This window comes from Penaeus monodon, chromosome 5 (assembly GCF_015228065.2).
Source record: "Penaeus monodon isolate SGIC_2016 chromosome 5, NSTDA_Pmon_1, whole genome shotgun sequence".
In the NCBI taxonomy this organism is placed as follows: Eukaryota; Metazoa; Arthropoda; class Malacostraca; order Decapoda; family Penaeidae; genus Penaeus; species Penaeus monodon.
In genome coordinates this window covers 29,524,484-29,549,846 of record NC_051390.1, presented here as the reverse complement: position 1 = coordinate 29,549,846, position 25,363 = coordinate 29,524,484, and the positions used below count along the sequence as shown (strand labels likewise).

The 25,363-nt window shown below is 42.1% G+C and overlaps 1 long non-coding RNA gene across 1 annotated transcript; it reads left to right on the top strand.

Annotated features, from left to right (window-relative positions):
- Window positions 1-6,882: 6,882 nt before the first annotated feature.
- On the top strand, window positions 6,883-23,603 carry LOC119572851. Its single transcript, XR_005228738.1, has 3 exons — window positions 6,883-6,906; window positions 21,536-21,793; window positions 23,413-23,603. It is a non-coding gene; the product is annotated as an uncharacterized LOC119572851 (long non-coding RNA).
- The last annotated feature ends 1,760 nt before the right edge of the window (window positions 23,604-25,363 follow it).

The window sequence follows — 25,363 nt, the reverse complement described above, 5'->3', positions numbered from 1 at the left end:
AGGGTTACACACGTCACCCGGGGCATGCATACACACACGTACCACAGGGACAAACACACACGCAAGGGACACACACAGGCCACAACAACAAAACAGGAACACACTCGGGATACACTCACACTCAGGAACAATACACACACTCAGGTTTACTACACCATCAGGCACTCATACACACAAATCAGGCACATACACACACCAGCCCACATGCACACACTCAGGCCAAAATACAAAAAATCAGCCCAATCACACACTCATGCACACACACACACAGGGACATGCACACACCACAGGCACACCACATGCACACAGGGACATTCAAGTAAACGAAAGTACAGAAAACACATGAATATGCCCAAGCATCAGTTGCTCCAGGTGTATACACACACGATGCACACATTGACAGCATCACACACAGGTCCACACACTTCACAGGGACATGCATCACACATGCCGAGGGGCATGCATGCACACATAGAGTCAGCACATCCCCATGGACACACTCAGGGACATACACACAAGGAACACACATACACCAGGCACATACACACACATGTCACACAGGGACACATGCACACACACACACACACACACACACACACACACACACACACACACATAGGCACATATGTACACACATGCATGCACTCACACCAGTCACAAATACACAGGCATACACACCCATACACGTACACACCTACAAATACACAGGCATGTACATACACAGGGACATGTATGCACACACACATGCATGCACTCACATGCACACACACAAATACACAGGCATACACACACAGAGGTATCAACACACACATGCATGCACTTACAAACATGCATGCACACATACACATGCACATACACACATGCACTCACAGATACACATGCACAACAATATACACATGCACATACACACAGGCAATACGCATGCACACACAGTGTTCCCATGATAGCAACTGCCTCTGCCTGTTGTGAGGAGGCGTTGTCTGTTACCCTCATGGATTTTGTGGCATCCCTTGCTGCGAAGTCGGCGCCTGCAGTGTGGGTCAAGGGATCGACCGATCCATCCGTGTAATATGTTTTTGCTGCCAGGAGGGGTGATGGTTGCAATGACCCTCTGGGTTTCCGCCTTTAGGCTAGGCGTATAATATTCATTCTTTTTGCTTGCCAGTCCTCATGACCGAGAACTCTAATCGAGGTTTGTGCCTACGGCGGAGCTTCGACAAGTCAGGGTGGGGAGAGTCCATGCCCTTGGCCAGTAGCGGTTCTTTGAGCTGATGGCGTATTAGCACCCTGGCTTGTGTGAGACAGCCAGTTGTTTGCAAACAGCTCGTTATCTTGTTCTAGGCGTCTGACTATTTTATGTCTTAGGCTTGTATTCCTGGGAGCCTGGATGACCTTTGATAGAAATTGTGCTGCCATTAGATCAAATCGTGAGGCCAAGGGGAGAAAGTTTGCCTCCACTAGGAGGTTGAGGACCCTTGCCCACCTTGGGGCACCCAAGTACTCTGTGTCTGGCCCCTATGCGTCTTCCACTCATTGCTCTCATGACAGACAGTCTTGATTTTGTTCGGTCAACCAGGTACTGGACCTCCTTCTGAAGGTAGAGGTAGTCCAAAACCCACTCCAAGTCCATTCCCTGGATTTTCATATTGAACTCTCTGTCTCAGAGCCATGGCTTTGGATTTGGCTGCAGAGATCTTTAGTCCTGTCCTGCAACCACTCCTCGGATACGAGGTCCAGTCAACGCTGGGCTTTGTTTAGGCAGTACGGTCCAGTGGAGATGATAGCAAGATCGTATGCATAGATGATCTTGCACCCCATCATCATCAAAAACGTATGCTCATGTTTGAGCAGCCGTGGACCTCTCCACCATCCTCCACCATGCCTCATGTTTGAGCGGTCCGTGGTCACAGCATGATACTTAATTGTAGTTTTTCCTGTTGTGATGCTCTTGGAGTGAGTACGTGGTAGGGTCCCCAGTTCATTTCCACGGAGAGTACCCGTGTTACCTTTTAGGTAATCATTTTCTCTATTTACCCGGGCTTGGGACCAGCACTGACTTGGGCTGGCTTGGCCACCCAGTCTTGCACCCCACGGGGAGTTTATGTTGAGGATACAGGACATTAATGTGTTAAAGAGGGCGGGACTGAAAACCCCACCCTGTGGCGTTCCATTCTCTAGTGGCATGTGCTGTGATAGGTGACCTTGGAATTTGACTGGCTGTTCTATTCGTAAAGTAGTCACCTATCCAAGCCAAGAGCTTACCTCTGATTCCTTTTTGGATCAGGCTCTCCTGAATGGCAAGAGGACTTGCCAATTCAAAAGCCTTCTCCAGGTCAAGGAATACTGCCACAGATGTGCCCGTGCTTATTGTGCTCAAGAGCGTGGCTATGCTGTGTGCTGTGCTCATGCCCCTGGCAAACCCGTGGAGATGTTCATGTGGGGGTCCCATTTTCCATCGGAGCCAGTTCAGTACCATCCTCGCGGCAGTCTTGGCCAGACAGCTGAGGAGAGAGATGGGCGGTACTTCCCCGGGTTCCCTTTTGGTTTAAGGATGGGAACTATGGTAGCCCTCTTCCAACTCTGGGTAGAGTGGAAGTTTCCCAGGACTTGTTGATGAGTTGCTTGCAGCTCACTTACTAGTCCCAGGTGGGAAATGATGGGGTACGAGATCCTGTCAGAGCCCGGGGCTGTGTTACAACTGGCTTTATATGCATTTCTTAGTTCCCTCAGAGAAAAGATAACGTCTGAGTTATCGGTGCATCGGCTATTGGGGAGCAGGGAATTGTTGCTTTGACAAGGTGATCAGGGCCACTTTTGCCATCAGCACGTGGCAGCATAAAGACATGTTACCCGGAGAAGCGAAAAGGTTCCACTGTTAATGTCTCCTGGAGCTTGACAATGTCAATGCTCCTTGATCGCACTATTGCGTGGAGGATGGCACTCCTTGTGCAGAAGCCATAGATGTGCCACTGCAGAATACTTAGATTGTGTGCCATGATGTTACTAGTTGATAGTTACATCAGAGACATCGTCGTATTCGGATTGACAGTCTTCGGAGTCTGACAACTCCATTGTGAGGTTGTTTTGAGGGGTCTCCTTCGGCTGTCAGGCTATCCCTGGGTCCACTGGGGGGTGGAGAGCCTTTGGTAGCTCTGACTTTAAGTGTTTGGGCTTTTCTCTAGCCAGGCTGTTTTTGTGCATTGTTGTTCACTGGCCTTGCCTGGGCAGGGTCAGCTTGTTCTGATTCAGTTTCTGGCACTGAATCAGCCTGGCTAGGCTCTGCCTGTGCGGGCATGGTCTGTGTTGGAGTGGGGAGGGGAGTCTCTACCTGGGGTGAGGGAGAGGATGGGGCTGTTTTGGCCCTTTCCATCTTCCTTCCCTTTATGGTTGTGACAGTCTTGGTCAATGCCGTCATGGCGACCTCGACTGCCTTATCCGCCTCTTCCTTCGTCTTTGCCAAGGATGTTGCCACTGCTGTGACTACAGCAGTCAGCAGGATCGACATGTCCCCCTCATCGAAGAGCATGTCTTCTGCTTCTGGGGAGGAACCTTTCTTCCTGTGGTTCTTCTGCACTTGTTTTATTTTGGGGAACTCCTGTTTGTCGGAGATCTCCGGTTTCGGCTGGGGGGCAGCTTCCTTCCTCTTAGGAGGTCGGCAGGCCTTTTCGCTTTTGTTCTTCCCCCAGACATAGGTGCCTGGGGGGGCAGGAACAAAGTCTTAGCAACCTCTTGCCGCTTGAGGGCCGCCTCTTTCCTGACAGAGCAAGCCAGGCTCCAGGCGTGATGCCTCTCGGCACAGTTAGGACATTTGGCTGTTGTGTCCTTTTCCTCTTTGTATGCCTTAATGCACACCTCGGTGTTGTGTGCCTTGCTACAGACACCACATTTTGGCTTGGCTGTGCAGTTAGCCTGGGTGTGTCCATACTTCTGGCACTTGAAACACCGCAGTGGATCAGGCACATATGTACATAGGTTGTAGGTACCCCAGTTACCCAGATCAAGAGTAGAGGTTAGGGTACCTTTCATGGTCACCAGGACTTGCCTGGTTGGAGTCTTCCCCTTCGACAATCGGGAAGCCTCCACAACCTGTGGGTGTGATGCGATCACCTCCACATCATACGAGACTGAGAAGCCAAGTAGCACCATCTTGACCCTCTTTTCCTCGGGATTCAGTGGCGAGAGGCTCACTTTCCTCCCATCTTTTAGCTCCTTTGTTTCCTGCAGGAAACAAAGGGTAGCTTGATCTTTGGGCATGATTATCATGCCCTGATCTCACGCAACCCATATTGACAACGGGATTTTGCGTTGGCTCTCCAATGCCCTTACCATTTTGATAGGCATTGTCGAAGCCTTCGGGTTTAACAGGTACCTTGAACTGCGGGAAACGCCTTGGGGGTCCAGACTTTCCCTCAGAGTCGGTCTCCGGCCTCGGCCGTTTTGGTCCGCCCTTTCGGCTTTGGGGCTTGCTCGTGGGGCACCAGCTGTTTTTGGCTGGTTCAGCTGGTGCTCCCAATTCAGTCAGTGGGGTCGTCTGAGGGGTGCTCAGAGACCTTCCTGGCCAGGGCCAGCCCAAGAGTCCATCTGTTGGACAATCTGGTGGACAGACATATTCTGACATGGTTTTTCTGTCTTGTCCACCATCTTGGCAGCAGGCATGACAGTGTCATCCTGTGCTCGGGGTTTTCTTTTGCCACCCGGAGGCACTTTTATGGCTTCATGGTGGCTGCCCGTGGTCTGGGCCTTGCACGGGTTGTGAACATTAAGGATCTGTCTGTGGGTTTTTTTTGTTTGATTTTCCATGTAATTGGACAGTGCTTCATCCACTCACGCCCCCACCCACCAAGGAGTCCAACAGGGGGAAGCTGAGTGTTAGAGCCAGTGTCTAACAGCAACAGGGGTAATGAGTGGATATACGCTGCCAATTAGCCGTTGCAGCGGTGCTCACGGACCAGTGTGAGTACCAACGGCAGCATGACTGCTTGACCCTAGCCTCCTGAGGGAGACCAGCCGATTGACCTGACCGGGCCTGGATCAGGCCGCCTGTCTTGCGATTACTCTGGACCTTCGCCAATGTTTACCTCACTCTGTGATGCGGGATTAGGTCCTTCCCGATTGGCTCGTACGCCTCATGGGGAACGAGGGTATCGGGCCTACACATCAAAAATTCAGCAGTTGTCCTGTGACTTTTGACTTGTGTGCTCCCTTCCGCCATGTGACCTCGCCTGCTCCGCTGGATCCTCTCTCCCCCCCACGCTCCTGATTGTACATATCTGGTTATGTGTATGTAGTGTAGTGTAATTTAGTGCCTTTATTTTGTAAACCTTTCCTTATGTTTCCTCTGGTGTTTTTTCCGTTGACTTTAACCGCTCTGATTCCTTCGTCTTTTCTACAAGTCGAACCCTGACACACATAAAACAGGGACATGCATGCACACACACACAGGGAAATGCCCCCACACAACACAAAAGGGGCATGCACACACAGGGACATGCATGCACACACAGGGACATACACGCACACACACAGGGACATGCACGCACACATACACATGCACACACACATAGACACATGCACACACTCACATGCACACACACAGCCACACTACTAAACACACACACACACACACACACACACACACACACACACACCCACACACACACACACACACACACACACACACACACACACACACACACAAGGTGTGAAGATAATAGCTCCTGATTCCCTTGCCTTTGAGTGACTGATACTATGAATAGCCTACTTACAGTGAGAAGATGTCTTGACAAGTACTCTAGATATAAAAGACCGCAGGGCAAAGATTTAAACTTGTATGCAACTTAGATGCTAGGATTTTCTTAAATGTAATGCAGTATTTGCATATAAATGGAATGCTCATTTAGCACTAATATTTTTGAAGTTCATCTTTGTTATTTATGACCAATTTAGAAATTGGCTTCCTCTTTTTTACATGGATTTGATTATTTTACTGAGAAAATATGATTTCACCCCAGAAATTCTTTGATTTATTTAAAATAACAATAAAAGAAATAAATTACCTTTATGACCCCCAAAGTTTGCAATTGTTCTGAGTTGCATTCCCACAGGAGTAAAAGAAAGTCCACAGATCAAAATGAACAAGCTATTCACTCCATATTTTTTACTAGGATATATCTAATATGTTTTACTATATTTATGTATTTGTTTATTGAAATTTATTGTTTTTAATATATTTTTCACTCACTTTCAGATAAAGAATTAGTTGAAATAATATTCTCATCAATAATCCAGCACTTTTGATTTGTCTGGCAGGTTGTGTGCTTTCTAACCCTGCATTTTTCTCCAGACAATATTATCAATTGTTTACTGCATGAAAACTCTAAATACAAGATTCAAATAATGGAAGTTTTTCTCATTAAAAAATTTAATTATCTGAAGCTAAAGGACTCCTATCTTTATTTTGTTTCTTTTCATTGTTTTTGTAATATGCTTCCTCACGTGCAAGTGTTTTGAAATAGATAATGTCAGTCTTGCAATACCATACCATAAAATACTGCTAAAAGGTATATAAACAATCATGTAATATTAATGTTCAATTAAGAATGCTATTTGAAAACAAAAAGGATAATGCTCTATTAAAGCACTGGAAAAACTAGATTTTGAATACAAAGAAGTCATGATAAAGTATAATATTTTATATTCTTAAAAATATGTGTAAGTGTATAATAAAATTGGCCTTGGTTATTTTTATCATCAGCATGGTGAGCCTGCAACTCCATCAACCAAGTCCAGAAGAAAGTTCCGTTTGCGTAAACACAAGTCAAGAAAGTCCACTGGTGGAGAGATAGCCATAAACACAAGCCCAGGGAAGGGCACTCCAGACCAGTTGATGCTGTTATGCCCTCATTAGTAGGTGTTAATAAACTTGTTGCTCTGTTTTGAATAGATAATGACTCATAGAAGAAACAACAGTAGGAGATGAATAGTTTCTTGCTAGATAAAGGACAGTTGAAAAGCACAGAAGGATATATATAGATAGTAGCTAAAGTACAGGCCAGTAGTAACATTAGCCTACTGGACAATTTCTCAGTGAATGTTTAATTTTATATGATTGTATATTACAAAACTATTTCTATACCACATTCTTTAAGTTGGATAGCATTTTTTCTTGGTACTTTGTTTATAAGATGAAAAATCAGGGGTTTAGGAGTTATGGAGAGCATTTTCCAAAACCACTGCCAATTCCCCAAGTTTTCTTGATTCAGGAAAGAGCATACTCTTTATGTGCCTTCACTCAACAAGCTTGCTGCTCCCTCATCCAAATAATATAATAATAAATAATTTAAGCACTTTACTGTTGCAGAAGGATGTAATTTACATAGACATCTTGATAATGATATACAGATTAGTATAATTTGGCTAAGCTCTGTAAAGAATAGTTATTATGCTACACCAGGGAAGTTTTCATACCTGCACTGATTGATTGAACTCTTACCTTTGATGTATGCTTTATGTGCAGCACCAATAAAGAGGAATGGAAAGGGGGTATGCATCTTTAGTTTTAATGTTATTTTTAGCTTTTGTTAATTTTTATTCATAAATTCACATTTTCATAAAATAAAAAAAAATGGTAATAGTAATTAAATAGTTACTTTTTAGTAAGAAATTGAGATATAATGAATTCTATGTACAGAATGACCCTCCTTTTGTGCCATTGCCCAAGGAAACCCATATTATGTGACCCCTTCTTAGGCCCAATTCGGATTCATCAGTTTTTTACTTTCTGTTATACAGTACAATGCAGTACTTTCAAGTAGCCAGTGGCATCAATAACATCTTTTACTGTGTTGAGCACTGAAATATGTCCATAGCTGCCTTGGTCGCTACATTACCCATTTAACTCGTATTGGTTGATTTCCCATACTGGTATGAAAAATGCATAGGATATTAAGGCCCATATCCGATGTAATCATTTTTTTTTCCCTGATGCTATGCTTTCAAGTAATACTGTTAGGAAGCCTACAGTGCCCTTTTCAATGCATTTTCTCATACATGAATGACATAAATTTATGCATCTGAAGAACCTTTATTTGATGAATGACATTTGTAAATGATATTGAAAATCAGTGCTTCTGAAACGGGGCTTATGATTTTATCAGATGATCTTCCTCTCTCTCTCTCTCTCTCTCTCTCTCTCTCTCTCTCTCTCTTTTTTTAACTAATAAGAAGCAGATTTATAGTATAATGGAATTTTATTTCTTTATCATATTTTATTTCTTCCTAGCACCCTTATTGGTTTTGGAGTGAAATGGTATGTACATGTGATTTGACATGTCCATTATGATTTGATGAATGTAATAGTAGATAATTTTTTCTTTGTACATATGAGAGCTGGTGGGGGGCACTGTACACATGTTCCATAATACATGAGCTACTAATATCTGCATTTCCAGATATTAAAATTGTGGAAGTTGAAGCATCTTACCTTGGCAACTTATTCCAAGTTGGAATTTCAAGACAATTTTTCTCTAAGTGAGACATGTCACTTGTTAAGAATGCATGTGTCAGTCTTATCAATTGCATGTCTTTCAACAAATTTTATTCTACCCAGGAACAATCTCTGACCATCCACACAGCCTACTGGAGAAACAGAAACATTCTCAAATACAAGCTGGACAAGAATCCACTACAAGTGAAAATTTATTCTCCCTTAAAACAACTTGCACCATACCATAAAGTTTGGTTGCTGTAAGAGTCGAATGAACTTGATCAGATAACAGCAACAAACCCTTTGCTTATTGTGGCAATGGAGGGGAAATGCATAGTTCTCACGAAGAAAAATGAACAATGGACTAGTTTCATATTTTTGTCTGGATGATAATAAGGATTTTAGTCAGAATGAAGAAAGTGTAAGATGTTACTAAATACAAAGGAGCAGCCAATGTACTATTACTGCACACTGTCATCAAGAGCACAAGTAGCAGAGAAGATATTTTCCTTCCAGTAATTTGTATAATTTGAAAAAAATATTAAGGCAGAGGGATTGCGGCATATTATATATATAATATATATATATATATATATATATATTATATATATAATATATATATATATATATGTATGTATATATTTTATGTGTATATGTAAATATATAGACATTTATGCATATACATATATATACATAAATATATATGCACATGAAGATTTGAAGATAACAGCAATGAGCGATAATGAACAATCAAGTGGTTGTGGAAAATGTGAAGGAGTTCACATATTTATACATACATACTAATATATATATATATATATATATAATATATATATATATATATATATATATATATATATTATATAATATATATATTATATATATACTATATATATATATATATATATATATATATATATATATATATATATATATCTATATATATATATATATATTTATATATATATATATTCTATATATCTATATATATTATTATCTATATATTATATATATATATATATATATATATATTATATATATATATAGGCCGCGGTGGCTGAGTGTTAGAGCATCGGACTCAAGACTATCACGACGGCAATCTGAGTTTCAAGGGTTCGTTCACCAGCCGGCGTGTTGTTTCCCTTGGGCAAGGAACTTCACCTCGATTGCCTACCATAGCCACTGGGTGGGCAAGCCACCCAAGTCAGTGCTGGTCCCAAGCCCGGATAAAATAGAGAGATGATTACCTAAAAGGTAAACACCGGCACTCTCCGTGGAAAGGAACTGGGGACCCTGCCACATACTCACTCCAAGAGTATCATGCTGTGACCATTAAGGCCGCAATGGCCGAGTGGTTAGAGCATCGGACTTAAGACTGGCACAACAACAATCTGAGTTCGAGGGTTCGAGTTACCGCCGGCATGTTTGTTCCCTTGGGCAATGAACTTCACCTCGATTGCTTACCTAGCCACTGGGTGGCCAAGCCAGCCCAAGTCAGTGCTGGTCCCAAGCCCGGATAAGATAGAGAGAATGATTACCTAAAAGGTAACACCGGCATTCTCTGTGGAAAGGAACTGGGACCCTACCATGTACTCACTCCAAGAGCATCGCAACATGAAACTACAATTAAGTATCATGCTGTGACCACGGCGGCTCATACATTAAAAAAATATACACATATATATATATATGTATGTGTATATATATTTATGCATATGATAGGAAACAGAGGAAAGGCAAACCGAAGACAGACTGAGCGACAACATCAAAGATGTTTGCGGGCTGTCGATGGTACAAGTAGAAAGAAAGCGCAAGATCGAGTTGAGTGGTGAAGGATGGTGGAGAGGTCCACGAAGATAACCGGCAGTGAGCGATGATGAACATGTTACAATAAATGGAGTGGTTGTGGAAAATGTGAAAGAGTTCACTTATCTTGGAGCTGTTTTACTAATACATATGATGATTCACCGGAGATAAAAAGAATTACCATTGCCAAAAATGCCACAGTTGCTCTCAATAACATCTCGAAAGACTGAAGCATACCTTACGGACAAAGCTGAGGTTATTGAACTCATTCATTTTCCCAATTGCATCATATGGTTCTGAGTGTTGGGTGCTGAAGAAGATAGACAAGAAAAGGGTCAATAGTTTTTTAACTGTGGTGTTACAGAAGAGAACTACGTAGTAAATGGACAGAAAAGAAATGAATGATGAAGTGCTGAGAAAATGAATTGTAAAAAACCAGCCGGTTGGACATCTTGAACAAAAGGAAACTAAAGTTTATCGGTCATGTGATAAGTGAAAGTATTGAGAAAACTTACTGACAGGATGGTGATAGGAAACAGAAGAAGAGGCAACCGTAGACAAGACTGAGCGACAACATCAAAGACGGGCTGACGATGATACAAGTGGAAAGAAAAGCGCAAGATCGAGTTGAGTGGCGAAGGATGGTGGAGAGGTCCACGGCTGCTCAAACATCAGCATACCATTATTGATGATATATATATATAATATGCACACACTCACTTTCACTTTCTTTTTTTGTTGGATTTCTTGGCTATCAGACAGCGGCATGTGCCAAGATCATTAAGTCAATGGATCCTATTCATTATTTTAATCTCTATAAGTTCATAAAGTTTAGTCTCCCTTAGAAAAGTGATTCGAGTGATTACTTTACTTATTATTTTTTCATTATTTGACAAAAGATTGGGTGTTGTAAAATCCATATTTTTCATTCTTAGGAAGTTTTGGAGTGGTTTTTCTTTTGCTATTATAATTTGGGACATTGTTAATATATGGTGAGGGTAGTGTTACAAAGGGGGCATTGTGGAGGAAACCTTTTTTCTATATAGGGAGTGAAGTGTGTCATTCTTGTTGCGTTTGACCCTAAGGCAGGCCAACACCACCTACTCCCTTCTTTCTTTTCTTGGGCTGTCCCCCACAGCTCTATTGAAGGATTGATTTTGTGGTTTATTTGTAGGTAGGTCCACTCATTTGCCACAGGAGATGTATTTTTGTTTTTATAAGAGACACAAAACACCTGAGATCTGTACGAACTATGGTAGTGTCCAGATCACCAGTTGACCTGGCTAATTGTCAGCCTGTTCATTGCCATGGATTCCAGAGTGGCCTGGTACCCATACTAGCTTGATTGATTTATTGCACCATGTAACTTACGAATAATATTACCCAGTAATTAATTTTAGTGGTTTCTAATGATTTAATGGCTTTAGTGAACTTAATGAATCAGAAAAAATGACTATTCTATCATGGGTCAGTGATAGTGCAAAATCAATAGCTTTGTCAATGGCAAAAAGTTCAGCACTCATCTGTCTTGGAGCCGTTGGTATATATATGAAAAAAAGGGAGATGTTTAACAAGGATCTCTCTGAACCTCTGGTGTACCTCCACCTCCAGTGCCATGGCCTTGGCTGATGGAAGCCAGGCTTCCATGATAGAAAAATTGGGGGTTTCCCATGGCGCTATATTTGACTGAACCAGGGTATGTATGGTAGAGAGATCTATACCGACTTTCTCAACGAGGTCATGGAGTCTCGTGGCAAAGGGCCTAGTGCCTCCATTGCCATTAGGATGGCACGGGTCTAGAGCCACTTTTGCAGCATAGCTCAGGGCTAATTGGCAGCGTCTGAGTCAGAGGGGAAGTACTCCTGACTCCACCTCAAGACGCTCAATCCGAGTATATTTTAGGGCTCCAACACACACACGCAAACAAGCATTCTGCATAGCATCCAAACCTTTCAAACTTGTTCTCGATGCTGAGCCATACACGATTGACCCATAATCTACTTTAGACTTAATCAGGGCTTTATATATCATTAACATCAGCTCCCCGTTTATTACCAGCAATGCACTTTAATAAATTTAGTGCTCTTTGACATTTATTTAACTGACCAATGTGGTCTTTCCAATTGAGTCTACTATCAAACGTAGCCCAAGAAACTTTGCAGAATTTTGAATTGGTATTGGGTGGTTGTCTAGAGTTAGCCTGATGTTCGGCTTCCTTCTATGTGAAAATATTACCCCAATACTCTTTCTAATGGAAAACTTAAAACCCCACTGGAGGCCCCAGTTATGAATCATATCCAGTGCCAATTGGATGTGATTTGCTGAGAATTCTGCATTATTGCTGGAGTGCCATAATGCACAAGCATCAGCGTACAGTTAGTATTTAAGATTCCGAGGAGGAGCTGGTAAGATGCCATTAATCATGCATAAAAATAATGTTGGTGACAAGACACTTCCTGTGGGACCCCCGTTTGCCGGGACAAAAATGTCCGAAAAAGTGACTCGGAAAATAATTTGACAGCGAAAGTTTGGTCCAGTAATAAAATTTTGAACAAAACAAGGCAAGTTTCCACGTAATCCAAAAGTTTTCTGAGTAGGCCATATCGCCATGTCATGTCGTAGGCTTTTTCTATATCTAAAAATACTGAAATAAAATTTTTTTTTTTGGCAATTGCCTCTTGAATATGACTGTCCAGCTTTACTAGTTGACCGAGAGTTTGGCATCCCTTGGGGAAGCCGCACTGCTCGTCAACTAGTAAATTACTGGAATTTAAGAAATGCAATAGCCTACTGTTAACAATTCGTTCCATGACCTTGCATGAGCAACTTGTCAAAACAATTGGGCGGTAGGAGATGGCAAGTCTGGGATTATCCCCTCCTTTCAATATGGAATGATGTGGGCGAAGTGCCATGAGTTTGGAAAAGTGTGGCTTTTCCAAATTCATTGTACACTTCTAGCAACTTAATCATGTCATCATGATTAACCCTTTGCCAACGGGTGGCATGTATGCACATGCTATGGCATGGCGGGACCATCTGCCATGCCATAGCGTATGTATGGACATGCCATGAGTTTTTTTTTTTGTTACAATCACAGCAAAATATTATTTTTCTGCCAGTGAAAGTGTGATTAAGTCGGTTTTAACACTCTCATTTTTACTATACAACAAAGAAAAAAACACAACAAACCGACGATTTCAACTCCATGATACCACACACTGTTTATTTTATTCGGACTATAGACCGAATAATGATCAACTATGGAGTCTATATAACAAAAATATCCCTCAGTCTCGATTTATCAGGAAGTTTGGCAAGTAAGAAAATAATGAAAAATGAAAATACAACATATCTTTGTAGTATTAAAGAGAAACGCATGGGATGCTGGTATTTGGCATGAGTGGTCGCGCATGTTAGCGCGACGATATAAGCCCCCAGCAGCGAGGCCCCGGCCTCTATGAATACTACCTGTCGGAAAAGGGTTAAGATGCTTTATCATCTCATAACGAATCTCATCAGGGCCCGGGGATGTTCCTCTACAGGCTTCTAGGGCTCAGACAAGCTCATCCATTGTAAGATCTTTATTGCAACCAAAGTCATCTCCTGTGGCAAAGTGAATTGGTTGCAGCTCAGACGCTTCCTTGATGTTCAGGAAGGCAGGATGGTAATTTGCTGCGCTGCTTGTATGAGAGAACTGCCTGGCGAGTGCATTAGCAATGTCTCTAGGCGAATCGAAATTGTTACCCTCGTGAATGATGTTGATTTTGAAAGATGTTTTTTTCTTTTTTGTTTCTATTGATAGTAGACCAAACCTCTGATATTTTGGTATTGCTGTTTATTGTAGAGACAAAGCTCCGCCAGGAGTCTCTTTTTGCTTGTCTTATTACTCTATGAGCCCTAGCTCTTGCTAGTTTGCAATTGCAAAAGTTCTCATTAGTGATGTTATTTTTGAAAAGCCTGTAGGCTTTATTGTGTCGGCACAGCGCCCTGCTGCAATCTGGTTCCACCATGAACTCTATGCTTAACGCTATCTGTCGAAGTTTTAGGAATGGATAGCAATGCTGCTTCTTTAATCGAATTCTGAATATTGTTTACTTTATTATCATGGTTTCTCCACAGTTTGAGCTTGACACTCCTTGTGAAGGCGACCCGTCTGCTCTTTTAAGGTTTAAATTTAGGTGCTGAAGGCATTATCACTGTGTCACATGAAAATTTAATCAAAATAGGAAAATGTCGCTTCCAACGAGTCGTCAATGGTGTGCCACAGCACTTGGCTGCTATTGATGAAGAGACCATGATAGTCAATAAAGCTCAAATTACCGATATTGTCCTCCCGCGTCGCACTACCATCGTTCAGTTAGGATTAATCAGACTCATTAACCCATTCGCCCCGAATTTTTTTGCTCTCCTGGGCCCCGCTCCCGGGAATAGTTGCCAGCCGTGTGGGCCTTCACAACAGGATTTTTTCTGGCGCGGCGCGGCGGCGCAAAGACCATCATATCAATTTTGCAGTAATCTATCCATAGATTTTGTAGTAACGTTTTTGTTTTTATAAAGGGTAATATGTAGAAAATGCACTTTTCTCATGTGTTTTTTTAGGCATCTTTTCGCCTTTGTATTGACGAGATATACTGAATCGCTTCCAAGTTGTCTATATTTACAGATGACATCAAAACTTTGATGGTAAAAGTTAGTGTTGTTTTTGAACAGAGGTAAAAGTATGGACTTAGCCGTTTTTTGTTTGTTTTTTCAACATTGAAATGAAGCAAAATATGAAGCACAGCAGCAAGCCAAATATCACTTTGATACTCGAAGTAGTGCATTGTCCATATGAGAGATCAAACCATGTTTTTTTTTTTTTTTTTCTTTCCCAAAAACAAAAACGGAAAGAAAAGCAGAAGTGAATGTAGCTTCACTTTGATTTTCAAAAAACTTTGTATTGATATGTGAGGTCACACTGTGTAAGTTTACTGTTTTTTTTTCTTGTAAGAGACTTGTAAGAGATAATATAGTTCATTTAGCTTTTTTTATGAATTATAAAAGTTGCTGTTTTGTTATATAGGAGGTCAGAATGTGGACTTAGCTGCCTCTTTCAATTACAGAAAGGAAACAAGAAACAGAATTGTACCCATCACCATTTTATTGTTTTATTTAGGGTAAAATGTTTCTGCGAGTGGTACTTTTCAAAGCACCCGTAGGTGCATAGCGACACCTCGCATGCCGGACACACAGTTCTGGTTCATCTTCCTCCTTCCGGCCCTGTACAGAGGAAGCATCTTCTGTATTTCCTTCCAGGCGCCCTCCCTCACAATATGTGCAGTCCTGCCCTGAAACCTGGAAGGGAGAAGGCAGCGTTGACGGGCGCCTCTTGCACTGTAGGGCTCGATGTCAGGGAGGAAACTGTTGATAATGGACAGGGCGAGGTCGAGGCAAAAATCTATTTGCTCGCACCTGTTTCCCAAATACTTGTAAACAGAGTGGCTGTTTACAGTAGCCAAGTCATAAATATAAAAAAAAATCTTCTTATACCACTTCAGTGCCTGCGCCTAAAGGGGTATGACTGAGCCAGCTGGTCGCCCAAGTCCACTCCTTTCATTCCGTCGTTGTACGCAACGACGCACTCTGGCTTGGAGACCATCGAACCTCCACGGCGCAGAACCCCACCGTGTGTGATGTGTGGACCGTAGAAAGCATTTTACCTGCTTTACATCCATCCAGGAAAACCCCCCCAAACTCCCGGGTAGGGGAACTACGGGAGTCCACGTCCCCCCGCTTCCGCACCTTCAAATCACGGGTCATGTGGCGGCGTTCAGGCGCACGGGTCCCCACTGCCCCCATCTTCCTGGATGTAGAAAATGAAATAATACTGGAGAGGTGTACCAGTTATCGACGAAAACGGTGTACCTTTCCAGAAGAATCCCCCTCCTCCATCAGGTCTACTACCGCTTTCTGGGAGGACGTAGAGCCCCCTGCTCCTTGCCAGTATATATCTTGGGAAAACGGCAGTGTTTTCCCGCACACGGGCCGTCCTGGCTGAAAGTTTTATAACTTTTATGCCAAATCTTGCCCGCTTGCTGGGATTGTAAGTGCGGAAACTTAGGCGACCCCCTAAATTTCCCACAATGACTCGTCAATCGATATATGGGCCTATCCGGGGTGAAGACCTTCCTAAATCGATCGCCAAGATGGTAATGACTTCCCTCAGCTTCCACAGTCGATCATCCTCTTCAAGTTGCCCCTATTATTCTGAAAATGGAGGTTGCGGAAATCTGCTCAAACCTCTCGCGAGGCTGGTCGACGGGAAAATTGGCATGGCCAAACCCCCCGGGTTCCTCGACCAGTAAAAGGCCAGCCGAGGTTTCTTATTTATCCCATCAGCAGCCCCGGGGCCCAAGGTAAACATGGAGCTCGGCACTCGTGATTGGGTCCATCGCCGTCTTCGTCCGGTCTCGTTCGCCTCCGCAAATCTGTCCAGTAGGGAAATGTAATGCATTAGGAGATGTAGGTTTCACTTTTTACCTTTGAGTATCTGCATAATAGCAGTAATGTATAAAAAGAAAAAACTATGCGAATCAACTCTACATACCTATTCGTCTCTTCCACTATGAAGTCAATAAGTTCGTCAGTGATGAACCCCCCTGTTAGACTGCAAGCGGACTCGAATCTTCGGCAAGTCAACCTTGACACCTGGTGTACCAGAAAAACTGTATTTTCTGGTACATTCTCCCTCCTCCTCCACCTAAAGTCTGGGGTCCCCCTGGAGCGTTGCTATTCCATGTTTTATTGACGTGGACGGACAGAGGCTCATCACTATCGAATGTCGTCCAACGAGTGTGAGACGAAGTCTAAGTCATCGTCCTTGGGGCCTCATAATCAAAGTCCGAGGGTGAGTCATCGTTGGGGATTAGCTCATCCCCATGTCGTCGTCCTCCGAGGAACTCGACTCTGACAAAAATGTCGAGGTGACGGCCTCGCTGGTTGGGGAGAACGAGAACGAGAGCGAGAGCGAGAGCGAGAGTGAGAGTGAGAGCGAGAGTGAGGGGTAGAGCGAGAGTGGAGCGAGAGTGGAGAGCGAGAACCAGAGGGAGGGGGTAGAGCGAGAAAGGGGGGCGAGGGGGTAGAGCGAGAGCCAGAAAGGGGGCGAGAGCTCATACCTTCCATGGCTGCGATCGTTCTGCGAGAGAGAGGGCTAGAGCGAGAGCCAGAAAGGGAGCGAGAGCTCATACCTTTCAAGGCTGCGATCGTTCTGCGAGAGCGAGATCGAGGGCTAAAGCGAGAGCGAGAGCGAGAAAGGGAGCAACTCAAACCTTTCAGGCTGCGATCGTTCTGCTGGAATGAGCGTTTGACTGACCTTTTATTCACATCGCTAACCAATGAAATCACGCCATGTGACCTGAACACCAATAAAAGCAATTACTAGTTTCCAGCCAGTCAGGTCAAGGTCATCATAATCACGCAATCTGTGTGAACAAATCACATAATTACACGTCATAAATAATTACGTCATAAATTACATACGTCATAAATTACATACGTCACATGATTATAAAACCAATCATGTAAAACTAGTTAGCAAGAGCCATCTATTAGGTAAAAAAAAAATAAACATTCAGTCTGTAGTCAGACATCATGGCAGAATACGTGCCAAACGTTACGGGGCTCGTAGAAGCCATGGAAGATTAGATGCCAAACGTGTTTGGCGTCCATTGAGAGCATGGCAAGAATAGATGCCAAACGGGGCGAAGGGGTTTTAATCAACCTTAACTACTTGCTCACCTCTACCATCCACCTGCAGGGAACCCCATAACGTAGAGAGCCATTAAATTACCTAAAATTACTTTATTTTGTGGCAGACGTTCCGCAGAGCAAAGAGCTCATCATAGATTATCACTGTATCAGGTGGACAGGAAACTGACATATAGCCAGATATGTGCCATTAATTTTTACTTTGGCATGCGACAAACTCCAAAGCAGAATCAATAGTCACTTCTGAAAAAGGGGAGGCTTTGGTGGATGTACATGGCGACTCCACCTCCACCCCTACCCTCTTTATCCTTCCAACATAGATTGTAGTTCCTCAGTGAAACAACCTCGTCAAGACAAGGTGTGTTAAGTGCGTTTCTTGAAAATATGATATCGGGAGCATAGGACAGGCTAATAATTTAAGGTCATTTACTTTAGATCTAAAACTTCGACAGTTTTCCCTTGTATAATGGTCGACATGAAGATTAAAGTTTATGGGGTTTGGAAGTGCCTTGTCCACCAGTTTTGTTTTGTTTTCTCCCCCTCCCTCACTTTCCCGGGACCTCTCTCAGGATGGTTTGGAGACTCCATGTCTTGCACCTCCCGGCGAGGGAGATGAAAGACAGATTGCGATTTGCTTCTCTCTCAAGAAGCCATCGCGAGCCAGGCGAAGTCCCCACAGGAGTCGCCCCGGACGGGGATGTGCGATCCAAATGTGATTCGGTATCAGCCTCCTTAGGATGTTTATGCTGGGTTGAAGCAGTCAACCAATTTAGTCAGTTGATATACTTTAATATTTAGTTCTTTAATGGGTTTTTTTGAGTTTGGCAATTTCTTTATCCTTAGCTGCAACTGTTGACTGACATTACTTGCACTAGGGGTGATGTTAGTTTTCTGCTGCAGCATAGGAAGTATCAGGTTTTGTGTGTCAAACTTTCAACTTTCCTCTTAGCTTCATATAAAATAACTTTATGCTTCTCATATGTGCTAATGTCTCGTCTCCTTCTTCAGGATGCTGCACTCAGCAGATCCTGACTGATGGGGACCTCCACAATTAGCACATTTGGAAATCTGGCTAGTACATGTATGGTGGGGGCATGGCTTCAGCACATTTACAGCATACAATTTACTTGAGTCTTTATCAGTACATCTTAATGAGGTGTGGTCCGAATTTTTGGCATCTATTTTCAATGCATTGGTTTTTGGACATAAGGTCTTACTTGAACACGTTCATAACCGACGTTGACATCCCTCTGGGATTTTATTTAAAGCAAAAAGAAAAAAAACACAGTCCAGTTTTCGTTCGTACATTCCCACCCTTTCTTGGTCATACAATAACGTCCATGCTCTCGAGAATTTCACTTTCTTCCATCGTCCTAAAATCCCTGTGCAAATTACTCCCTTACAGGTTTTGGGCCAATAGGGATATTTACTTTTTTAACTCGAAGATTATGAATTTGCGTCAGCTTAAGTAAATCCTTAATCTTGGGTTGTATTGTACTTCAAAAAGGAGGCTTCCATCTCGCAATTTTTTGACAAAATCAAATTCGCCGTCCACTTGACTATCAAGGACCTTTTTGATGATAAAGGGGTTCACGTTCAAAAGCAATTGATTTTTATTCACGCAATTTACATTCGTGAACCTCGCATTCTCACTTGGGATTTTTGAAAAGTTTTCTTCTCATTTTGTCATTTGTGGGGTTCCGTTGTTCATAGTTGAATTTGACAAAGAGTGGTCATGAGTCCCCCTCCTCCTTGAGGAGGAGAAGGGGTAGCCGGGGTAGCATTCATTCTGGGTATTGGACCAGGTCCGACCCCTTTGTCTCAAAAATTGTTGTCCTGGGGGATCAAAAACTCTTTAACTTTTGGTATCAACCTAACAGCAATAGCTAAGACAGTAATCAGTATTTCATCCTCTACCCCTCCAGGGGAAGCCTGGTTGCGTTCTCCAGTACCAGAGGGATCAAGTTATGTGTGGGACACTTCCTTACCGCCGAACTTGCATTGGCGAAGGACAGTAATTCAATGCCCACCCCCCAAGCGAATACGGGAGTTCACGAGGAACTCCAGCAAGCTCGGGAAAGTCTCATTAGGGGGGAAAAAAATTTAGAAAAAGAAAAAGTGCGCTCAAAGGACGCCCCAGACTACGGGGCCTCCCTACCCAGCTACCCTAGTGTAGAAGAGAGCGCAGGTCTGAGGGGGGGTGCTGACTGTACCCTCGTGATTCAACATTCCATTTCTGGTGATGCAAAAAAGAGCACTAAAGGTGCTGGCAAAGCACTAAAAAATACGAAAAATTTTGTAATTACAGGTTTTACTTTATTTCAAATTACTTTACAAATCAGAAGCAATAATGTCTACGAGCTGAAGGCCCTGGGCTCCAGGGTAGCTCTTGTGGTACAAGATTTTGTATATATTGCGGGTTGCGTTAAATAAGTGTATCCTCAATCAAAATCGAAACATGAGTGTGTGTCATTCCACCCTTATATGTGTGTGCATATTATATATATATACATATAATATATATATATATATATATATATATTATATATATATATATATATATTATATATATATAAGTATGTATGCAGTATACATATATATGTATATATACATGCATATGTATATATACATATATATACATATGCATGTATATATATGTATATAAATAGAGAGAATGATTCTTCGTGGAAAGGAACTGGGGACCCTACCACGTACTCACTCCAAGATCATCACAACATGAAAACTACAATTCAGTATCATGCTGTGACCACGGCAGCTCAAACATGAACCTACCGTTAAAAAAAAGAAACGTGCATATGTACATATACATGTACAACCATTCATTCCACTGCAGGACATAGGCCTCTCTCAATTCACTACTGAGAGGTTATATGGCAGTGCCAGCCCTGCCTGATTGGAAGCCCTTCCTAATCAACCACGGTTTATGCCATGGAGGTGACTTCCCCTACAACATCTGCGTTTGACTTCTCAAGGCAATATGTCATTTTCTCAGGCTCAAGCCAGCAGTCAAAGCGCAGGCATTTTTTACGACTGCCGCGGCGGGGAATTGAACTCGGGACCACAAGGGTTGGAGTCCAGTCACATAAACATATATGTATATATATATATATATATATATATATATATATATATATATATATATATATATATATGTATATATATATGTGTGTGTGTGTGTGTAAATATATATACATATACATTGTGTGTGTGTGTGTGTGAGTGTGTGTGTGTGTGTGCAGTTTTTTATTATAAGTGTGGTAAAAAGCAAGAATTCATGAGATAAATTTCTGGTGATGCAAGGGTACGTGTTCATAAGTGCACAGTGATCCAAACTTGATTTGATTGTCAGGATTATGGTAGTGAGTGCAAGACCTCATCCTGGGAATTGGGACAGATTCATGATATAATAAGACATTACCCATTATGTGTCATGAGTTAATATGGGTTGATTGATGTAGATAAATGTATCTTTTCCAGCAAGTGGATGGGAATTTGTGTGAGTTGCGACCCCTCAGCAGCAGCAACCCAACGTTAGCACTCCACAATGCACATTGGCATCCCTCTGCTTCCCGACCTCATAGCTATTCTGATACTTCATCAGCTATAGTTGGAGGTGTACAGCTTCCAAATACACCTTCACCTACATCTCAGTCTCACCAGACAGCCCATCCCCCAGCAATCACTCTGTCATGGAGAGTTCTACAAGGGAAGACTTCACTATTTTAGCAAAAGAAGGTTAGTGAGCTAGTTTTTAAAGTAATAATGAGCAATTTCCATTGCTCTGAATATACATTTCATATTAACTGTGTTACAGGTTCAATCACCTGACATTAACCCATCAGTGCCATACTGTCTACTATCAATTTCTTTAGTGAATTTTATTTTCACATAGGTGGCTCCATATTAATTCATTAATTAGTATAGTAAGTCCACTTATCTTTAGCTGATTTCCCCTTTTCTTGAGTTATCAGTAAAAATATTTCTTTAATATGCTATTGATATCAATGTTATTATTTTTGTTGACATTATGATTATTGTAATTGTAGAATTGAACCTCTGACTGGTTGTTTTCTTTTGTGGTAACAAAAAATAGACAATGTTCACCAAGTGGCTTCATCTATGTTACATAACTGATCTCAAGCAATTATTTCACAGTTTACACAAGACAAGAGATTAGAGTAGGTGCAGATACATTGTGAATCATTGGTAATAATCTCATGTGTTATTTGACATGCATGACAAATCCTGACTGCCCATTTCCTGGGCATTTCTGAAATTTGCCCAAAAGTTATCCTTGTAGGCATGGTCATCTTCATTGGCCCTTTTCCAGGCAGGGCCACCTGTTTGGCCCTCGTTTGAAGAAAGGGATGGTGCAGGGTATTTGGGTGACAGCGAGTGCGAAGCTCATGGCTGATTTGTGCAAACATAGGCTTGGTAAACTAATCCATGAAATGTTAAAATAGCCTCCTTCTAGAAACATTATAAGTACCTTAGAGTATCTGACCCATGCCATTCACTAGTGAGGTAGTTAATTAATGATTAAATGAAATCCTGGTTCACTAGAATAATGTCATTAATAATACTAATAGCAAGAATAATTAAAATTTTTCCAAATATCAAGAAAAGATAGGTAGACTAGTAATTTACTCCTAGGTGATTAAGCACCTGTAGAGCCATCTATGTAATGACAATTAATAAATAAAAAGACAGTAGACAGGGCATGTCTTCTTACTATCCTAGCAACAGGTGGGTTAATGGCCAAATTAAGAGAAAGGGTATGGTTACACAACCTCCACAAATTTATTAATTAACTCTCTTTTGTTAATTCTCTCTCTCTCTCTCACCCTCTCTCTCCTCCTCCTCCTCCTCCTCCTCATCCTCCTCCTTATCCTCCTCCTCATCCTCCCCATCCTCCTCCTCCCTTCCGCTCCCCCTCTCTACCCTTGCTCTCTCCCTCTTGGCCTTGCCCCTTCCTCTTCTCTCCTTTTCTCTCCCCTCCCTTTGCCCTCTCTCCAACTTCTCACTTCCTCCCTCCTTCCCTCCTCTCTCTCTCCCTTCCACCCTCCATCCATCCCTGTTTCTCTGTCATTTTGTCCATGATTTTTAATATTTTGTTTGTAATCACTTGTACTGAATTTAGTATATTTTGATTTTATCTTTTTTTTTTTTTAAGATAGCTGTTTCTCTCCTTCCCTCCTCTCTCTCTCCCTTCCACCCTCCATCCATCCCTGTTTCTCTGTGTCATTTTGCCCATGATTTTTAATATTTTGTATGTAATCACTTGTACAGAATTTAGTGTATTTTGATTTTAACCCTTTTTTAAGATAACTGGCCCTGTGCATGTTTTTCGTCAGTTGTGAGCCAGTTGGGGCAATTACTGCGTGGAATCCAGACAGAACGAGAAAAGTTGCGACAGGCTCTAGAGTCTGAGTCAAACTTATTGGCGTCTCACAATACCACAGCCATTATTGCTGCACTGAGAAATAGTCTCAATCAGGTAAGTTTTTTTAAAATTTACAAATCTTGATTCATTCTCTCTCTCTCTCTTTCTCTTTTTCTCTCTCTCTCCTCTCTCTCTCTTTCTCTCTTTCTCTCTCTCGCTCCTTCTCTCTCTATCTATCTATCTATCTCTTTCTCTCTTTCTCTCTCTCCTTCTCTCTCTCTCTCTCCTCTCTCTCTCTCTCTCTCTCTCTCGTCTCTCTCTCTCTCTCTCTCTCTCTCTCTCTCTCTCTCTCTCTCTCTCTCTCTCTCCTCTATGTCTTTCTCTGCCTTCCCCCCTTCCTTCCCTCTCCCTTTCCCCCCTTTCTCATTCAATCTCCCTCTCTCCTTCCCTCCCCCATTCCCTCCCTCTCTCATTCTTTCCCTCCCTATCCTATTCTCTCCCTCCCTCTCCCATTCTCTCTCTCTCTCTCTCTCTCTCTCTCCTCTCTCTCTCTCTCTCTCTCTCTCTCTCTCTCTCTCTCTCTCTCTCTCTCTCTCTCTCTCTAGTGCCTGCCATTAACCCTCTCCTGATGGATGGCATACGTACATGCCATGGCATGCCAGGACTATCTGCCGGGGGCATGTACGTACATGCCCTGGTGTATGTATGGCCATGCCATGAGTTTTTTTGTTACAATTATGGCAAAATAATATTTTTTGCCTCTGAAAATGTGATTAAGTAGTTTTTAACACTTTTTCTCATTTTTCCTATACGATGCATTTCATAAAGGCTTCTCTCGGGCTTCCGAGGTTAACGTAAAAAAAAAATTACATCGGTAATCGACTACATTGGCCAGAGATATTATATAATATTCACGAAGTGATGGTGTAAAACCATGTGAAAATACCAATATGTATTTAAAAAAAAAAAAAAAAAAATCATGTTTTTATGAAAACACTGAACATAAAAGTATATCTATATGGAAGTGAGAATATAAACCTGTTGAAACTCAAGTTATCATATAAAATAACTTGGAAAAAAAAAAATGCAAAAAGAATACAACAAAACCTATGGTTTCAACTCCATGATGCCACACACTGCTTATGTTATTCAGACTATAGAGTGAATAATGATCAACTATGGTGTCTATATAACAAAAAAAATATCCTACAGTCTTGATTTATCAGGAAATATGGCAAATAGAGACCTTAGAAAATAATAATTTTGAAAATACAACATAGGATCTTCGTATTACGAAGAAAAGGCAAGGATGCTGCTGGTATTGGGCATGGAGTGGTTGCGCATGCTAGGGTGATGATATAAGCCCCCAGCAGCGAGGCCCGGGCCACTGTGAATACTGCCCGTTGGGAAAGGGTTAATACAAAATTGATATTTATGCTTTATGCCTTTAGGCCAGAACAGTGAGTATCAACATTTAATTAACCTCTTAGCTGGGCACACTTCTAGCCATCATGAAAAAACAATCATGACAGGTATGGCCATAGGCGATACCACCGGGCAGGAAATTTCACTATACACACACAACTCCGGCCAAAAGGCTGGACAATTTGCATGGAAAACAGTCTATTACCAACTGGATAAAGCAAATCAGATGACAAATATAGACATTGGAAAATGCCAAAATGCTAAAAATTCTAATACAAAAACAAAAACCAAATAACACTACACATGGGAGGCATGAAGTCTTGTCATTGCACACAAGTGTTCATTTGCACCTGTCCTACAAGCCACACATCTGTCAGAGAGGCCACTCAAGTAAGCCTAATGCTTGTATTTTGCACCATGTGATGGCAGGGGAACATCCAGATCCAGTGGTTAAAGAAAATCTGTCACCATGTGTTCTACTAGCACAACCAGATTTT